This window comes from Zalophus californianus, chromosome X (assembly GCF_009762305.2).
Source record: "Zalophus californianus isolate mZalCal1 chromosome X, mZalCal1.pri.v2, whole genome shotgun sequence".
NCBI classification, from domain to species: domain Eukaryota; kingdom Metazoa; phylum Chordata; class Mammalia; order Carnivora; family Otariidae; genus Zalophus; species Zalophus californianus.
In genome coordinates, this window is record NC_045612.1 from 80,261,007 (window position 1) to 80,281,814 (window position 20,808).

The 20,808-nt window shown below is 42.5% G+C and overlaps 1 protein-coding gene across 2 annotated transcripts in view; it reads right to left on the minus strand.

Moving 5' to 3' along the window:
• Positions 1 to 814: 814 nt before the first annotated feature.
• NBDY (negative regulator of P-body association) overlaps positions 815 to 20,808 on the minus strand; it is a 278,753-nt gene continuing 258,759 nt past the window's right edge. For both annotated transcript variants that reach the window (XM_035725505.1, XM_035725506.1), the window contains exon 3: positions 815 to 1,064. The gene's annotated coding sequence lies outside the window, so the exon portion shown is untranslated. The remainder of the gene's footprint in view (positions 1,065 to 20,808) is intronic.

Here is a 20,808-nt window from a genome sequence, read left to right on the forward strand (position 1 = left end):
CCAAGCTGGATGATTTTTAAAGTTCCAGGTATTCCATCCCACTGATAGTAAGAACTTGTGAGGTTATGTCACTCTAGTTTTCAAAGCCAAATGTTATAGGGATTTGTCTTCCTAATGAGGGTTCTTCATGCCTTGTGTGGGGTCTGCTCCTCTCCCCTCTCCATGCTTGAAGCCTCCCTCCCTCCTTCAGACAGTCCCATGGGCCAATTTGTCTCCCAACTACATCTCCATCCTTACTCCCTTTTTCGATGTGACCTCTTCATTACATTAAGCTGTGGAGAGTCTGTTCTTCCAGTGTTTGGGCCATTTTCTGCATTATTTATACTGATGTGGATGTTTTCTAGCTGTATCCATGGGATGGGGTAAGCCTAGGATCCTTCTACTCCACCATCTTCCCTGGAAGTTCTAACTTTCATAAATGCTTTCAACTGAGACACCCTATTTTTTAATATAGAGCATTTTAGAAGTAAAGTGGAATATTACAAAAAGCAAGCACATCAACCATTTTGACCAGGAAAATAGTTAATATGTAGAAGAATAAGAAATACCATAGAATAGATAGATAGAATAGAAATATTGACAGTAAAGTGAGGAGAATGTACTGGGAATTTAATTCTTTTTCAGATTTTACCCTTTATATCCCCCACACACTTCCCTGATATTTTCACACTACAAAAAATGAGTAGATGGTCATCTGTGGGGGAAAAAAAGTCATTTTGACAACAATTTTAGTAATATTTTGTATTTGGTGTTATTATAAAATATTTACTAAAAACTCACAATTTACTAGATAGTAGTCATATAGAACTAACAGAGCAATGAGAGACAAAATTTATTGGGACCTTAATGGATTTATAGGAATTCAAAATTACACAGCAAGGACTGGGTGTCACAAAAGATAGCATTGATTGGCTGCTGCAGCACCATCTCACAGGGGTCATTTGCCTTGGTGAGTTCACCAGAATCCAGGCCATGGCCTTCAATCTTAGACGTCTACAGCCTGATCTTGGTTATGTCCCAGAATTCATCCAAATTCAGGAGGCGAAAATATGCTGATTATAAGACTGAAAGATATAAACACAGAAGGAGAATTTATTAATTTATACTGAGAAATGTAAGTATCACACAGGTCAGATATGACTGTTGAGAAGATAACACACTTTCCCTTCTAGGTGGATTACAAGAAAAACAGAATTATTAGAGCATTTCTTCATAAACATAAAATGTAAGTCATAGGATGCTGGTAACTGGCATCTTGCTTTATATCTGATGAGTCTGATTGCACAGTGAAGATTCATCTGTCACATAGACCAGATCTTTCCATCACCCTAGGAGTTTTTCCTTAAGAAAAGTGCTGAAATGTCTTTCTCTGTGTTTCTCATTTTTCTAGGCTTCCTTAACTGATCAACTGGCCCCATGTTGACCCTCTCAGCCTTCAACATATTCTTATGTTCCTTAGAAGATCTGTATTTATTTTTTAAAGATTTTATTCATTTATTTGTCAGAGAGAGAGGGCACAAGCAGGAGGAGTGGCAGAGGGAGAAGCAGGCTCCCCGCCGAGCAAGGAGCCCAATGCGGGACCCAATTCCAGGACCCTGGGATCATGACCTGAGCCAAAGGCAGATGCTTAACCAACTGAGCCACCCAGGCATCCCACATTTATTTACACAAGTGATACATGAATATAATGGAACTGTATATAATCCAAACACCATACACAAAACTTTTGCCAACAAACTTCTGCCTTTCTTCAGTCTATCTCCAAAAGACAACACAAGTATAAGTTCTTCCTAGACTTTTCTTTATGCATTTAAATGTACACAGCGGTAGTATTTACAGTAATATAAAGCTTTAGATAAGAGGTTTTGAATATAAGTTAAATCATACCATACTTAGTATTCTGCTAATTGTTTTGATCCACTTAATGTCACAATGATTTTCTATATCAAAATATAACTTTCCCAATATTTCAACTGCCTCATGATATTACATTGCCTAACAGAATAATTTATTTAGCATTCCTCTCTTAAAAAGCACTTAGTATACATACAACTTTTCTTTATTGCAAACAATGAGGTGTATTTATTCATATGTAGGAATGTTTTCACAGTTTCCATAAATATGTATTAAAGAGCATACACATTAAAGTTTTGATATTGTATTGTATTAAAAATTATACTCTCATAGACAGTGTATATTTCACCACATTCTTCTTAAAACTGAAGATTATGAAGACTTTTGATTATTGGAAGTATGATTGGCTAAAAGTGGTATCTCATATTGAATTGTATTTCCATGACAGTCACGAAATCAACTTAATTTATTATTGGACATTCATATTTTGACTTCTAAGAACTCTCTGACCATTTTTCTATTGAGTTATTTGTGTTTTTGTATTACTATATTAGTGTTTTGTACATTTTGGAAACTAATGTATCCATAATATGTCTTTGAAGTGTTATCACATTGTATACAAATTGTTTTCTAAGTTTGTTTATGATGTCTTTGATCATAAAGGTTGAGTGTTTTATATAAAAATATTTTATTTTCAAGGTAATATATATTCAAACAAGGGAAACAATATGAAATGCATAAAGATAAGATTAATAATATCTCCCAACAAACTCCCTTCCCAATTTCCAAGGTTAACAGATGTTGAAAGTCTGAGGTGGTAGTGACAGTAAGTTGACAGTATAGAAGTTTCCAATGCTCCTCCCCTCACAGAAACATCAATTTGAGTGGCAATCCATACAAAAACACATCTTTCCAGGAGCTGAAGGTTCCAGGTGAGGGATTAAAGCACCAGAGTGGAGTACAGACATAGGAAAAGATGCACTAAAAAGGGTAGCAAAGACTCTCAAATTACCCCGAAATGATGGCAGCCTAGCACAGAGACACTGTTCCCATGGTGGAAAGAGAGTTACATGAATACCTGACTTCACTACAGACCCAATCATAAGGCCTAAATCAGTGCCAGGCCAGCCCCCATGGCCCCAGGCACCAGGTAGGTTCCCAAGGATCCAGGTACCTAGCCCACTCTAGTGCCAAGGTGGCCCACAAGGACACAGGACCCAGACAAGCTCCTAGAGACCCAGTCTCCTGGCCCACCACAGCACCCTGTCAACCCCTGTGGACACACCCTCTAGACCACCTCCCAGAGATACAGCCTCTAGACCATCTCCTGCTGCACAAGGCACCAAGCTTCTCTTAGCATCAGATAGGGTTTCATGGACCTAGAACCTGACCCTCCACTGTGCCAGGCTGGTCCCCAGAAACCTAATGTCAAAACCCACCCCATGATATGGTAGCCCGCATGGATCCAGACTTTTGACTGGCTCCTCTTGCTCCTGACCCACAAACTGCCCTAACCCTGGGCAAGCCCCATCAGAATCAGCTACCAAACAACCTCTTGTGGAACCTGGGTCCCAACCACACCCAGCACCAGGCCATCCCCTGCAGAACAAATCACTAAGCCATCACCTGCAGTCCTAGATTCCTGGCTAATGCCATGGCTCTGGGTTAACCACAGCACCAGGCTTGCCCCCAGAAGATCTAGGCTCTAGGCCAGCTCCCAGGCTGATGGTCAGCCCCAGTGCTAGGCCAAATATCAAAGGCACAGACTCTAGTGTGGTTCCTATTAACCTAGAATCCTGATGCCCTTTACAGTGGACCCTGACACCAAGCCCACCCGTCATACACAAACACCAGTCCATTCCCAGGGACACATGTTCCAGGTCAATCCCTCTAGACCCAAGCACTAGGCCTGGAGAATCAGACCTGTCTGCTGGAGGACTCCACCAGCAAGACTACCCCCAGACTCCACTAAAAGGGCCAACCAGAATCTCTGAACAGGTTGACTGGTAAAGAGATTTTCTTGCAAAAGGAAGTATGTAAAAAATACAAGAGATGCTTACTTCTTCAAATGCACAGGCACCAATACAAGGCCACAAGAATCATAAATCATTAAAGAAACATGATAGCAACAAAGGAAACTAATATAGTAAGTGCCTCTAAAGAAATGGAAATCTCTGAATTGTCAGACCAAGAATTCAGAAGAATCCTCTTAAAGAAATTTACAGAACTACAAGACAACACAATAGACCACTAAATAAAATTAGGAAAACAATTCATGAAAAAAAGTGAAAAGTTCAACAAAGACATAAAAAACTTAAAAAACAAAACAAAACAAAACCAGGAACCAGAGCTAAGATGTCAGCATAGTAAGAGAACCTTAGGGTAGCCTCATCCCTCAAACACAGCTAGATAACTATAAAAATTATTCTGAATACCCAAGAAATTGACCTGTGGACTGGCAGAGCAAACTGCACAACCAGAGGTGGAGAGAGGCCACATAGAGGAAGGTGGAGACAAGGATTTGGGGAGAAACAGATCACTGGAGCTGTGTTGGGGAGAAAGGCCTAGTCTAAGAGAAAGGCAAAAGAGAGTGGAACACACAGGGATATGCACAAGAAAAACACTTCCCCAAAGCCATTGGCTGGGAAAATGAGGGAGGTTGACTTTCATAAGTTTTTGTAACCAGTAGGGCTCATAGACTGGAGTTTTTAAAGGTCTGTGGGCTTGGCTGGGATTGAGACTTGAGGGCACTGCTCTATTCCTGGGAAAGAAGGCAGGCAAGCAACCCCGGAGCACAGGGTACAATCTGAGGATTGACTAAGGTGCACAGAGAGAGACTGTTCACTCTTCTTGGAGCACATCTGTGAGAGGAGGCATTGCCTCTCTGGAACAAAGAAGCTGGCATGTACCATTTCATACCACTGCCCCTAAGCACAGGCACAGAGATACCTGCTGAGGGCAACTAACCTGGACACTGGCAATTTAGCCTATTTGCTCCAAATCCCACACCCCTGACCTTGGGTGTGACTGCCCTTCTGGGTCAAAACTGCATCAGTCCCAGTACGGTGAGACACTCCTCCAGAAGACCAGCATAGGTCCCCACGATATCAGGTCCCTAAAGTCTGGAGTTTTAAGTCAGCAGGCTTGGCTATTATAGAATCCAAAGGGCACTGTGCTGCTGAAGGCAGGCAAGCAACCAGGAGACAGTGTGAAAATAGTGATCTGAAAAATGCCAAGGATGCATCAGGTGAAATAATTCATTCTTCTGGGAGAGATTACCTAAGAGCAGCAAGAATGGATTCCCATCTCTGAGGACAAAGGAGTGGAATGGCGCCATTTCCCTCCCCCACCCATCAACATAAACAAACTTCAGTAAACATCACAGCATCGACACTGGCTGCCTAACCTATTTACACCAACTCCCACCCCCCTGCACTCTGCTGGTACTGTTTTTTTCAGGCAAGTGTGCCTAATGAACAAAGCGGTGGGCACCTTCAACAGAAGACCAGCACACACCACCACATGCACCATGTCTACTGACCATAGAGTTCTGCAAATCTTCAGTTCTAGTGGAAATAGAATCAGGTCTCCTTTAAAAAGCAGAACAGAGCACACTCTAGTTAAAACTCCCAACACTCTGGCCAAGGTCCAAACAATGCCCACTGCAGGGAAGGAGAACCTCTGCTGAGGACTGACCTGAATGAAAGGACAGCCAAAACAGCAGCAGAGGACACACAGCACACACCAGAGACACTTCATGAAAAGCCAGGCCCTGGATATTATATGACTGCTTTTTCATAACACCATTACATTCAGGAGCAGGAAACACACATGATATTCTAACAAAGAGAAGATGGAAACATAGACAAAATGCCAAGAAGAGGAAATTCATCCCAAGAGAAAGAACAAAAAAAGGTCACAGAGATCTAATCAAAACATAAGTAAAGAGAAAGAGGGTTGGGAAGATGGCAGAGGAGTAGGGGACCCTAATTTTGTCTGGTCCCTGGAAATCAGCTACATAGCTATCAAATCATTTTTGAACACCTGCAAAACCAACTGGAGATCTGAGAAAAGAATTGTTATAATTCTACAAATAGAAAAGCAAACAATTTTTGCAAGGGAGTAGGTGCAGAGACGTGAATCTGAGGCAATATATCAGAAAATAAACCGTGGGGAGAGGGAGCCTCCTAAAATTGTTAAAAGAAGCAGAGTGCAAAATTGGAACTTTTAGAAGTTTGCCTGAAAGGCACTCAGGAGGTGGAGCAGGGCAGAATCCCAGGTGGGACAGCATGGTCTCAGGATCCCTGGGGTCACAAAAATAACAGGGGTGCCTGAGTGTGGCAGAGTTCCCAGGTATGGGAGCTGGGAAGCCGGTTGCAAACAGTGAGCCCAGGTGCCAGCTTTCTGCTCCGTGTTTCCATAAACTGTGAACTACTGTGCGGTTCTGTGACCACACTTGGAGCAGGGGCCCAGCAAGAGGCAGAACCACGGGGAGACCCCCCTCCCACCCCCAGGAGGAACTGCATGGATACCTGCCACAGGGGTCCATAAAGTTTGGATACTCGCAATGGGGTCATGTGCCTGAGATAAAAATGCTCGATCACAAGCTGGGTGAACACAGAGTTCAGACAGAAACCAGGCAGACAGGAGCAATTGAATGCTTTTCTGTTAGAGCTCACTGAAGAGTAAAGGGCGTGAACTATCAGCTCCAAGGCTAGAGATCAGGGTGCCGACATTTTCATCTCCAACACCAGCTCTGGAGTGGTTTACACTGAGTCCAGCCCCCTGGCAAGGGGGATGCAATTCCACCTGAACAAATACTCCTGAGAATCAGTTCAACAGGGCCTTCCCCCAGAAAGCCAGCAGAAACTTCCAGCTAATACCAAGTTTATCAATCACACAGAACTGTAGAACTCCAGCTCTTGGGGAAAGAAGTATATATCATTCGTGTTTTTTTCTTCTTATTCTTTAGTCCTTCAGTTTTATATTTTATATTCCTTTTCAGCTATTTTCTTATTTTATCAGCTACTTTTTAAATCTTTTTTTAATTTTCATTTTTACACTTATGGTAAATAAATAAATGAAATAAATATTTTGGTTTTGGCTTCCTTTCATTGTATTCAACTTCATTTATATATGAGTTTTTCATTCTTTCATATTTTGGGATCTAGATTCTTATAACAAACAGACCAAAATATACCCAGGATCTAAGAGGGGGTATAGCTCAGTGGTAGCGCATTTGACTGCAAAATATACCCAGGATCTATTTTATTGTTCTGTTCTGTTCAACTTCCTGTATGATTTTATTCTCATTATTTCCTTTTATTTCTTTTTGGTTTCTGTTCTCTTCTGATTTGTGTAGTGTATATTTCTCTGGTGTCATTATCATTCTTTAGTCCTTCAATTTCTTATTTTATTTTCCCTTTCATCTATTTTTTTATTTTGTTAATTATTTTTAAGCCTTTTTTAATTTTCATATTTATACTTATGTTTTATTTTTTTTTTCATTTTTGGCCTACTCTCATTGTATCCAATTTCATTTGTGTGTGTGTGGGTGTGTGTGTGTGTGTGTGTGTGTGTGTGTGTGTGTGTGTGTGTATTTTTTTTCTCCCTTTCCTATTTTGGGATCTAGTTTCTTCTAACAAACACACCAAAATACACCCAGGATCTAGTTTATTGTTCTGATGTGTTAAACTTCTTTGTTTAATTTTATTCTCATTTTCTTTCTTTTTGGTTTCTGTTCTCTTCTGATTTGTGTAGTTATATTTTTCTGGTGTTGTTGATATTTTTCTATTTTCCGTCTCTTTCATTTATTCTTTTCTGCACATAATGACAAAACCAAAGAACTAACCCCCCAAAAAGAGAACAAGAGGCAGTACTCATTGCCAGGGGTTTAATAACTATGGATATAAGTAAGATGTTGGAAATAGAATTCAAATAACAATTATAAAGATATTAGCTAGGCTTGAAAATAGCATAGCAGACACTAGAGAATCCCTTACTGGAGAAATAAAACACTAAAACATAATCAGGTCAAAATAAAAAAGGCTATTACTGAGATTCAATAAAAAATGGAGGCTCTAACTGTTAGGATAAACAAGGCAGAAGAGTCAGTGATATAGAAGATCTTGCCATTTGCAATGACGTGAATAGAACTGGAGGGTGTTATGCTGAGTGAAATAAGTCAATCAGAGAAAGACATGTATCATATGACCTCACTGATATGAGGAAGTCTTAATCTCAGGAAACAAACTGAGGGTTGCTGGAGTGGTGGGGGGTGGGAGGGATGGGGTGGCTGGGTGATAGACATTGGGGAGGGTATGTGCTATGGTGAGCGCTGTGAATTGTGCAATACTGTTGAATCACAGATCTGTACCTCTGAAACAAATAATGCAATATATGTTAAGAGAAAAGAAAAGAAGAGGGTAGCAGGAGAGGAAGAATGAAGGGTGGGAAATCGGAGGGGGAGATGAACAATGAGAGATGATGGACTCTGAGAAACAGACTGGAGGTTCTGGAGGGGAGGGGGGTGGGGGGATGGGTTAGCCTGGTGATGGGTATTGAAGAGGGCACGTTCTGCATGGAGCACTGGGTGTTATGCACAAACAATGAATCATGAAACACCACATCAAAAACTAATGATGTAATGTATGGTGATTAACATAACAATAAAAAATTTAAAGAGGAAGAAAAAAAGACAAAGTGATGGAGAATAAGGAGGCTGAGACAAAGAGAGATAAACAACTACTGGATCATGAGGGCAGGATTTGAAAGATCAGTAATACCATAAAGCAAAATAATATTAGAATAATTAGGGCCCCAGAGGAAGAGGACAGAGAGAGGGAATTTGAACAAATTATACTGAAAACTTCCCTAATCTGGGGAAGGAAACGAGCATTCAACTCCATAAGGCACAGAGAGCCACCCTCAAAATCAATAAAAACCTTGCAAATTTCAGAGATAAAGAGAAAATCCTGAAAGTAGCTCAGGAAAAAAGGTCCTTAATATACAAGGATAAAAACATAAGGCTGGTGGCAGACCTGTCCACAGAGACCTGGCAGGCCAGAAAAGACTAACACGATATATTCAAGGTGCTAAATGAGAAAAATATGCAGCCAAGAATACGTTATCCAGCAAGGTTGTCATTCAGAATAGAAGGAGAAATAAAGAGCTTCAAGGGCAAACAGAAACTAAAAGAATTTGTGATCCCTAAACCAGGCCTACAAGAAATACTAAAGGAAATACTTTAAGCAAAGAGAGAGCCCACAAGTAACAAAGATCAGCAAGGAACAGAGACAATATACAGAAAGAGTGACTTTATAGGTAATACAATGGCACTAAATTCATATCTTTCAATAATTACTATGAACGTAAATGAGCTAAATGCACCAATGAAAAGACACAGGGTATCTGATTGGATAAAAAAGCAAGACCCATCAACATACTGTCTACAAGAGACTCATTTGAGACCCAAAGACACTGGCAGATTGAAAATGAGGGGAGAAACATTTATCATACATTATCATACTAATGGATATCAAAAGAAAGTTGGAGTAGCAATCCTTATATCACAGAAATTAGATTTTAAACCAAAGACTACAATAAGAGATGAAAAGGGACCTATATCATAATTAAAGGGTCTCTCCAACAAGAACATTTAACAATTAAAATATTTGTGCCCCCAGTGTGGGAGCAGCCAATTATATAAACCAATAAATAACAAAATTAAAGAAACACATTGATAAAAATATATTAATAGTATGGGACTTCAACACCCCACTCACAGCAATGGACAGATCATCTAAACAGAAGATCAACAAGGAAACAAGGGCTTTGAATGACACACTGGACCAGATGGACTTCACATATATACTCAGAGCATTTCATCCTAAAGCAAAAAAAAAATACATATTCTTTTCGAGTGCACATGGAACATTCTCCAGAATAGATCACATACTGGCTCACAAATCAGGTCTGAACTGGTACAAAAAAACTGAGATTATACCACACATATATTCAGACCACAATGCTTGCTATAAAACATGAACTCAATCACAAGAGAAAATTTGGAAGGAAGACAAATATATGGAAGTTAAAAAGCATCCTACTAAAGAATGAATGGGTCAACCAGGAAATTAAAGAAGAACTTTAAAAACTCATGGAAACAAATGAAAATGAAAACACAACTATTCAAAAACTTTGGGTGCAGCAAAAGAGGCCCTAAGAGGGAAGTATATAGCAATACAAGCCTTTCTCAAGCAACAAGAAAAACCCTAACCTTACACCTCAAGGAGCTGGATAAAGAGCAGCAAATAAAGCCTAAATCCAGCAGGAAAGGAAAAATAATAAATATTAGACCAAAAAATAATGAAATAAAAATCAAAAGAAGAGTAGAACAGAACAATGAAACTAGGAGGTGTTTCTTTGAAAAAATTAATAAGATCAATAAACCCCTAGCCAGACCTACCAAAAAGAAAAGACAAAGGACACAAATAAATAAGATCATGAAAAAAAGAGGAGAGATCACAACAAACACTGAAGAAATACAAACAATTCTAAGAATATATTAGGAGCAAATATGCTGACAAATTAGGCAATCTGAAAGAAATGGATGCATTCCTAGAAACATAAAAACTACCAAAACTGAAACAGGAAGAAATAGAAAACCTAAACAGACCAAAAACCAGCAAATAATTTGAATACAAACAAGAGTCCAGGACTGAATGGCTTCCCAGGGTAATTCTACAAACAAAGAAGATTTAACACCTTTCTTCTTCTTTCTTCCTTCTTCCTTCCTCCTTCCTCCTTCCTCCTCCTTCTCCTCCTCCTCCTCCTCCTTCTTCTTCTTCTTTTCTTTCTTTCTTTCTGTCTTTCTTTCTTTTTCTTTTTTCTTATTTCTTTTTCTTCTTCTCCTTCTCCTCCTCCTCTTTTTCCTCTTCTTCTTCTTCTTGTTCTTGTTTTTTAGAGTTTATCTGAGAGAGACAGACAGAGAGAAAACGAGAGAGAGCACAAGCAGGGAGGAGAGGGAGAAGCGGGTTCCCTGTGAACAGGGAGTCTGATGGGGGGCTCGATCCCAGGACCCTGAGATCATGACCTGAGCTGAAGGCAGACGCTTAATCGACTGAGATACCCAGGCAGCCTAACACTTGTTCTTCTGAAACTGTCTGAAAAAATAGAAATGGAAGGAAAACTTCCAAACTCTTTCTATGAGGCCAGCATTACCTTGATCCTAAAACCAGACAAAGACCCCACCAAAAAGGAGAATTACAGACCAATATCCCTGATGAACATGGATGCCAAAATTCTCACCAAGGTACTAGCCAATACGATCCAGCTGTATAGTAAAAGGATTATTCACCATGACCAAGTGGGATTTATTCCTGGGTTGCAAGGATGGTTCAACATCTGCAAACCAATCAATATGATACACCACATTAATAAAAGACAAGAACCATATGATCCCCTCAACGGATACAGAAAAAAAAATTGACAAAATACAGCATCCCTTCTTGATTAAAACTCTCCACAGTGTAGGGATAGAGGGAACATACCTCAGCATCATAAAAGCCATATACCAAAAGCCCAAAGGGAATATCATTCTCAATGGGGAAAAACTGAGAGCTTTTGCCCTAAGGTCAGGAACACAACAGGGGTGTACACTCTCACCACCGCTGTTCAACATAATACTGGAAGTCCTAGCCTCAGCAATCAGACAACAAAAAGAAGCAGAGGAATGAATCAATGATAGAGAAGACAAAATAAGGGAAAATAATGAAGCTGAAGCAACGTCCACAGTAGCCAAACTGTAGAAGGAGCCGAGATACAATGGAATATTACCTCAGCCATCAGAAAGGATGAATACCCATCATTTGCACTGACATGGATGGAACTGGAGGGGATTATGCTAAGTGAAATAAGTCAAGCAGAGAAAGACAATTATCATATGGTTTCACTCATATGGGAACATAAGGAATAGCACAGAGGACCACAAGGGAAGGGAGGGAAAACTGAACGGGAAGAAATCAGAGAAGGAGACAAACCATAAGAGACTCTGTACTCTGAGAAACAAATTGAGGGTTACAGAGGGGAGGGGGGTGGGGGGATGGAGTAACCAGGTGATGGGTATTAAGGAGGGCATGTGTTGTGATGAGCACTGGGCATTATGTGCAACTAATGAATCGTTGAACACTACATCAAAACTAATGATGTACTATATGCTGGCTAACAATATAATAAAAAAAAGAAAAGAATGAAACTGAGAAAAGGCAGAAAGAGGAACGATGGATCATGAGAATAGACCCAGGGAACTCATGACTTCATAAAGTGTAATAACATTCATATCATAGGAGTCCCCAAAGAATAAGAGAGAGAAAAGGGGGAAGATGGTTTATTTGAGGAAATTACAGCTGAAAACATCCCTAAACTGGGGAAGTAAACAGACACATATATCCAGGAGGCACAGAGAACTTCCATCAAAACCAACAAAAGCAAATCAACACCATGACACATCATAGTTAAATTTTCAATATATAGAAATAAAGAGGAGGGAAAGAGTTAAGATGGCAGAGCAGTAGGGGGATCCTAGACTTGCCTTGTCCATCGAACACAGCTAGATACATGTCAAATCATTCCAAACACCCAAGAAACCAATGGGAATGTAGAGAAAAAAACTACAGAAGTAGAGGGAGAAAAGAAGCTGCATTATAAAAGATAGGAGGTGCAGAGTCACGATTCCGTGGAGAAAAGAATCATGGGTGCTATGGAGGGGAAGGGGGCCTTAATCATGGAGAGAGGACAGAGAGGGATAGAGAGAAAACAGAGAGAAAGTGGCCTGCAGGGGTTTGAACAAGAGAAACATTTCCCCAAAACTACTGAGTTGGAAAACTAGAGCAGCTGATTATCACAAGTTTTACAAGCAGCAGAGTCCAATGTTTGACTTCCCCACCACTAGGTGGGGCCTGGCAGGTATAGTTGTGCTTCTGTGGGGAAGGAGGGCAAAAGCCTGGGAGTACACATTCTGGATTGAGGATCCCTGGGGTTGCACTGGGAGAGACAGTTCATCTTAAAGTGCATTTGGGAGAGGTGGATTGGCCTCTCAGGGTACAAAAGAGCTGGTGGGCACCAATGTGCTGCCCTGTACATTAGCATAAAGACAGACACCTGGTAAGGGCAGCAAAATTGGGTGCTGGCTATTTGCTGAGCTTTATCATAAACTCCCAGCCCCTGCATGAATGTATGACTGGTTTTCTGGGACAAACCAGAACCAGCCACAGCACGGGAAGACCCTCCTCCAGAAGATCAATGTGGATCTGGACTGCACCAGGACCATAAAATTTGGAGGTGTGAAAAACAGCCATGCACCTGAAATAAAACAGGAGTACTGTGCTGTCTGGCAGGTAGACATCTTGGACACAGACAGAGTGAAGGCAGAGATCTGAGGGAAGATGGGGACACAAGAAGGGAGACAGGTATAAGCTCCCCACTCTGGAGACCACAGATTAGGGCAATTACATACCCCCACCCCGCTCATCAGCACTGACAGAATTCAGTGAGAAACACAGCGCACCCAGGGGAGACTGGAGCCACTTACATCAAGCCCCGCCCCCACGAGACCTGCAGGTGCATGTTCACTAGGGCAGGTCAGCCTGAGAAACAGCACAGCAGGCCCCTCCCCTGAAAGACCAGCACAAAACCCTCACACACAGAAAGTCTGCTGATACAGATTTTTGCAAAGCTTCACCTTTAAGGGAAATAGGATCCAGCTTCCTTTAACAAGCAGACCAAAGCACACGCATTTAAAATTTGACACAATTTGGATAAGGTCCAAACAATTCCCACAGCAGGCAAAGAGAAACTCTGCGAGGACTGCCACGAGGTAAAGAGCAGCCAAAAGATAACAACAGAGTGCATACTATGAAACACTTCCTGAAGTGCCAGACCCTGAACACTACAGGACCTCTTCTTAATATAGCCATTACATTTAGGAACAGGAAAAATAACAAACTTTCCTAACACACAAAAAACAGTGGCCTACACAAAATGACAAGATGGAGGAATTTACCACAAAAGAAAGAACAGAAGGAGGTCATGGCCAGGGATCTAATCAAAACAGATATAAGTAATATGCCTGAACCAGAATTTAAAACAACAATCATGAATCACCAGAGGATTGTTGAAAAAGAAAACCAAAGCTGGGGACATCACAATGCCTGACTTCAAGCTATGTTACAAAGCTGTCATCATCAAGACAGCATGGTATTAGCACAAAAACAGACACATAGATCAATGGAACAGAATAGAGAACCTAGAAATGGACCCTCAACTCTATGGTCAACTAATCTTCGACAAATCAGCAAAAAAAAAATCCAATGGAAAAAAGACAATCTCTTTAAAAAATGGTGCTGGGAAAATTGGACAGCCACATGCAGAAGAATGAAGCTGGACCATTCTCTTACACCAGACACAAAGATAAAGTCAAAATGGATGGAACACCTAAATGTGAGACAGGAATCCATCAAAATCCTAGAGGAGATCATAGTAACCTCTTTGAGATTGGCAACAGTGACTTTTTTCAAGACTTGTCTCTAAAGGCAAGGGAAACAAAAGTGAAAATGAACTCTTGGGACTTCATCAAGATAAAAAGCTTCTGCACAGCAAAAGAAACAGTCAACAAAACTAAGAGGCAACCCACGGAATGGGAGAAGATATTTGCAAATGACATTATGGATAAAGGACTAGTATCCAAGATCTATAAAGAACTTCTCAAACTCAACACCCAAAAAACAAATAATGCAGTCAAGAAATGGTCAGAAGACATGAACAGACACTTCTCCAAAGAAGACATACAAATGGCTTACAGACACATGAAAAAATGCTCTACATCACTAGCCATCAGGGAAATAGAAATCAAAACCACAATGCGATACCATTTTTCACCAGCTAGAGTGGCTAAAATTAACAAGACAGGCACTGTTGGTGGGAATGCAAGCTGGTACAGCCACTCTGGAAAACAATATGGAGGTTCCTCAAGATGTTAAAATTAGAGCTACCCTATGACCCAGCAATTGCACTACTAGGTATTTACCACAAAGATACAGACCTAGTGAAAAGAAGGGGCACATGCACCCCAATGCTCATAGCAGCAATGTCCACAATAGCCAAACTGTGGAAGGACCTGAGATGCCCTTCAACAGATGAATGAATAAAGAAGATGTGGTTCATATATACAATGGAATATTACTCAGCCTTCAGAAAGGATGAATACCTACCATTTACATTGACATGGATGGAACTGGAGGGGATTATGCTAAGTGAAACAAGTCAAGCAGAGAAAGATAATTACCATATGGTTTCATTCATATGGGAACATAAGGAATAGTGCAGAGGACCACAGGGGAAGGGAGGGAAAACTGAATGGGAAGAAATCAGAGAGGGAGACAAACCATGAAAGACTCTGGACTCCGGTAAACAAACTGAGGGTTACAGAAGGGAGGGTGGTGGGGGGAGGGAGTGACCAGGTGATGGGTATTAAGGAGATCACGTGTTGGGATGAGCACTGGGTGTTACACACAACTGATAAATCATTGAACACTACAACAAAAACTTATGAAACTATATGTTGGCTAACTAAACATAATGAAAAATAAAAATAAATATAAGAAAAAAATACAACTTTTTGTTTTCACGAGGACTTTTAAGATCTACTCATATAGCAACTTTCAAATATGTAGTAAAGTATTATTAACTCTAATTGCCATGCTGTACGTTACATCTCCATGACATCTGAAATATGGAAGTTTGTACCTTTGGAGTCCCTTCACCCATTTTGCCCACCAGCTGGCCACACCTCTAGTAACCACCAATCTGTTCTCTGTATTTACAAGCTTCCCCCCACCTCAGAGATTAGATTCTACATATAAGTGAAATCATGTGGTATTTGTCTTTCTCTCCCTCACATATTTCATTTAGCATAATGCCCACAAGGTCCATCCATGGTGTCATAAATGGCATGATTTCATTTTTTTTTTAATGACTGAGTAGTGTGTGTGTGTGGGTGGGTGTGGGTGTGATATCTTCTTTATCCATTCATCTATCAGTGGACACAGGTCGTTTCCATATCTAAGCTATTGTAAATAATGCTGTAATGAACATAGTGGTGCAGATATCATTTTGAATCACTCTTTTTGTTTTCAGCTAAAACCTAGAAATGAAGTACTGGATCATATGGTAGTTATATTTTAAGTAAGCTCTACACCCAACATGGGGCTTGAACTCATGACCCTGAGATCAAGAGTTGCATGTTCTACCAACTGAGCCAGCCAGGCACCCCTCTATTTTTAATTTCTAAGGAACCTCCATACTGTTTTCCATGGTGGCAGCACTAATTTGCATTCCCACCTATAGTGCATAATTGCCTTTTATTGACATCTTTGCAAACATTTATTTCATGTCTTTCTGATAATAGACATTCTAACAGGTGTAAGGTGATATCTCACTGTGATTTTGATTTGCATTTCCCTGACGATTAATCATGTTGAGCATTTTTTCTACCTGAATAGCCATCTGTATGTCTTCTTTGGGAAAATATCTATTCATTTCCTAGGACTATTTTTTTTCATCAGATTGTTTTTTAACTAATGAGTTGTATGAAATTTTTATATATTTTGGATACTAACCCTTTATCAAATATGACATACAAATATTTTCTCCCATTCAGTAGGTTGTCTTTTTATTTGTTGATGGTTCCTGTCAATGTACAGAAGCTTTTTAGTTTGATATAGTCCCAATTGTTTATTGTTTTCTTTTGTTGCCTTTGCTATTGGGAGTTGGTTCCAAAAAATCATCACCAAGACCTAGGAGCCTACCTGCTAGGTTTTCTTCTAGGGAGTTTTATGGGTTTAGGTCTATATTCAAGTCTTTAATCTACTTTGAGATAATTTTCTTCTAAGGTATAAGATAGTGGTCCAGTTTCATTCCTTTCCATGTGGCTGTCCTATTTGCCTAGCACCATTTATTGAAGAGACAGACTTTTCCCCAATGTTTATTTGTGGCTCCTTTGTAGTAAATTAATTGGCCATATATGCATGGGCTTATTTCCGGGCTCTCGACTATGTTCCATTGATCTATGTGTCTATTTTTATAGCAATGCCATATTGTTTTGATAACTATACCTTTGTATATACTTTGAAATCACTAAGTGTGTTGTATCCAACTTTGTTCTTCTTTCTCAAGATTGCTTTAACAATTTAGGATCTTTAATGATTCCATACAGATTTTAGGATGCTTTCTACTATTTCTGTAAAAAATGTCACTGGAGATGTTCATAGCAGCATTATCAATAATAGCCAAACTATGGAAAGATCCCAGATGTCCATCGACTGATGAATGGATAAAAAAGATGTGATATATATATATATAGTTATATACTTATATAGTTATATAGTTATATATATCACATAATGTACTATTACTCAGCCATTAAAATGAATGAAATCTTGCCATTGTGGCAGCATGGATGGAGCTAGAGTGTATTAGGCTAAGTGAAATAATCAGTCAGAGAAAGACAAATACCATATGATTTTACTCATATGTGGATTTTTGAAACAAAACAGATGAACATATGGGAGGGGAAAAAAGAGACTCTTAACGATAAAGAACAAACTGAGGGTTGATGGAGGGAGGTGGGTGAGGGATGGGCTAAATGGGTGATGGATATTAAGGAGGGCACTTGTTATGATGAGCACTGGGTGTTACATGTAAGTGATGAACCACTAAATTCTACTCCTGATACCAATATTACACTATATGTTAACTAACTAGAATTTAGATAAAAATTTGAAACAAACAAAAAATGAAATAAATGTCATTGGAATTGTGAGATTGGATAGAATCTGTAGATAACTTTGGGTAATATGTACATTTTAACAATATTAGTTCCTCCAATTCATGAGTATGGAATACATTCCGTAGCTTCGAGCCCACGGACATAAGCTTATACCTGATGGTGACTTTAGAAGCATAAAGGGAAGTGACCTACCTGGGCCCTGGGAATAACTCTGAGAGAGTTACTGAGGGCAAGCACCAAGGGAGGCTGCTGCTTTTGGTGGGGCATACAAAAACGCAGACTATTTGCCCTGGAGGACTTGGTGAGGAGAGCATATTGCAAATTCTCTACCCTGGTTCAGAGGTTTGGGTGTGCAGAGTATTACTCTGACCCTCGGAAGAGGCAAAGAAATAGGCAGGGAAAAAAACAGAGGATAGGTTTCCACTGAGCTCATCCCCTTCACATAGGGCAAGGCAACTACACCCAACCACGGTTACCTGAGAAAAACCATAGCAGCCCTTGCCCCAAAACAGACGCTGGCAGGATGTGAGAGTAAAAGGCACAAGCTACAACAAAGAGACACAAGCTACAGGCGGCCTCGCCGGGAAAGGGCCCAACCGCCTGGGCAGGCGGCCTCTTGTCAAAGGATCCCTCCTGAGGGCTGCCATCAAGGGTCCTGACCCAGAGGTCGGCCTGTAGGGCAGGAGGAGGGCAAAAGGAGAGCACGAGCCACACCTTAAATATGTCATGGGCACACTCCATAGGGCCGAGAGAGCCAAAGAGTCCGCGGTATGCACGCAGGGCAAAGAGAGGGTAGGAGGACACCCCGGGAACCACCGTAGGCTTAAAGAGCGGGAGGTAGGGGAGCCGAGAGGAGAGGGATGAGTTACTCTCCCAGGGTAATAAGGGGATGGCGGTAAGGGGATGCCCCTTGCTCCCCCAACCCACGCGGACCGCTTTCACTTCCATAGGGCACGTACAGCTTAATCTGGGCACATCCACAGAGGAAGAACTGCCAGTAAAGAAGTCAAGGTAAGGAGCCGAAAGTGGGGAGAGCCAAGGGCAAGCAGAGAAGGCACCCTGGTGGAGGAGAAGAATTGAATGCGTCCGCCCAAGGCACCGCGGCCCAGCTGGACGCCTGGAACCAGCAGTGGCCTCCTAGGGGAAGAGCCATCAGCCAAGGCAAAGTCTCAGCCACTTAGGTGAGGGCTAGCACCCACTCCATACCCAGGCCTGTTTTGCCATGCTCTAGGACCCAAATGAGGAGTGGGAGGCCAAACAGAAAGGGGCAAGGAGGAAGGAAAGGGAACGAACAAGGGCGTCAGTCGGGCCCACTGAGCCTCCTTGCGCAGACATTCTCCGTGTGCGCGTGTGGGTGCCTACCCAGACGGGTCTACCTGAATGGAGCCGTGTTCGCATGTATGCCCGCGCGCGCGCGCGCGCGTGTGTCTGTGCGTGTGAGTGTGCGGGTGCGGGTGTGTGTATGTGTGCGTGTGTGCGTCTGTGTGTGTGTGTGTGTGTGTGTGTGTGTGTGTGTGTGTGTGTGTGTGTGTTGGGGTGTAGGTATGTGCCCGGGGTGGTGAAGGTAAGCATAGGCAGGACTACAGGGAAACGTGTGGAGGGTTGCATCCAGATGGGAGAAAACAATGACCACCCCAGACGCTGCTGAGTGGGGATGCCAGCACTTGTTGGTCCCAATCCCGGCCCTTCTTTCACCCTGCATTTCTCCCGGTAAGTTGCGCTGTGTGGTTGCGCCCTGCCCTTTAATATCTGGGAAAGATCCACCTCGGGACCTACTGGGCAGGACGGTGGGGCCTTTTAAAAGTGTTTGTGGGTCCTTTTCGGTGTGTTTCTTTTTTCTCACCAGTTTCAATTGTTCGCCTAATTCCTGGAATGCTTGGCGTGGAAGAGTGTCCCTAACTGTGACTCCTGCATTCTAAGAGTCCTTAAGCTACTACCCAGTGTTGGAGTGTTGGAATTCCCTGCCCTGCGGGTGTGGATTGTGGATTTTCCCCTCCTCTGGAGCTCCCATGAGCCTAGGCGCCTAGGAAGGCTTTTCCAGAAAGGCCAGGAAGGGAGCCACTTGGGAAACTGTAAATAGCCTCACGATCACGTTGTCCCGGCCCTGGGTGGCACGGCTATGAGGGTAGGACCTTCTACAATCACACCCAGGTGACCACTGCTTCGCTTTGCATTTGCATCCCCACCTGCTCTGTATTAATTAAAGGCCCTTAGCCGGGGTTTGGCGCATCTGCCTGGAGACGCGGCACTGCGTTAAGGCGTTCAGGGCTTCCTCAGAAGCGAGTGGCGTGGGCAGGTAGAGGGATCCGCAAAACCCCCACAGCTCCTTCCTTCTGCCCCCGCCCCCCGCCCAGCACCCCCGGGCTCCCGACCCCCGGCCCCCCAGCTCTTTGGACTCCAGGGGGATTACTTGGCCTGGCCAGCATCAGTCACGGGGGTTAGGTTGAAACTCAGAGACAGCTACGTTTACCAAACCAAGTCCCCAACCCTCCTTCTGCCACAGGCCCCTCCGAACCCCAACACCGCCCCCCCCGGCACCCCCACCTCCACCTCCACCGGCCTCCTAACCTCTAGCCCCTGTCCAAGGGTAAACGTTCCCAGGGGCCCTGGACGAAAACGGAGCAAGTCTTAACGGAAGAGCTCCCTGTGCAGAACTGATGCCAGGGAAGCCTGGCCACCAACGCCAGCGGGCAGAAAGACCACGACGCCAACTTGTGACCAGAGGCATGGTAGGAAAGATACACGGAGCCCCACAGCAGATGCCAGGTGGCCTTCTGGGAGCCCCACCTCTGTAACCCATCCCCCTTCTGAAAAGGCCCACCCCTGGGCACAAACCGGTGCCCGGGGTTCCGTGGAGGGCGGTAGCTGGTGGCCCTCGGAGCCTGGGGACACTTGGCAGGACCCCGTGCTGCAGGTCGGGTCAACGGGCTCTGGACCCCTGTGAGACCTGGCTGCCCTCTGGTCCAACCCTTGGCCCACTGGACCACGAGGCGTCGGGAGAAGGGACTGGGCTGCCAAGGGTCAGGCGCGGTGCAGACAAACAAAGGGCCGGGGGGAGTCTGAAGAGTCAAAGGCAAAGGAAAATCTGCGAGCCCACCCGTGGGATCTCC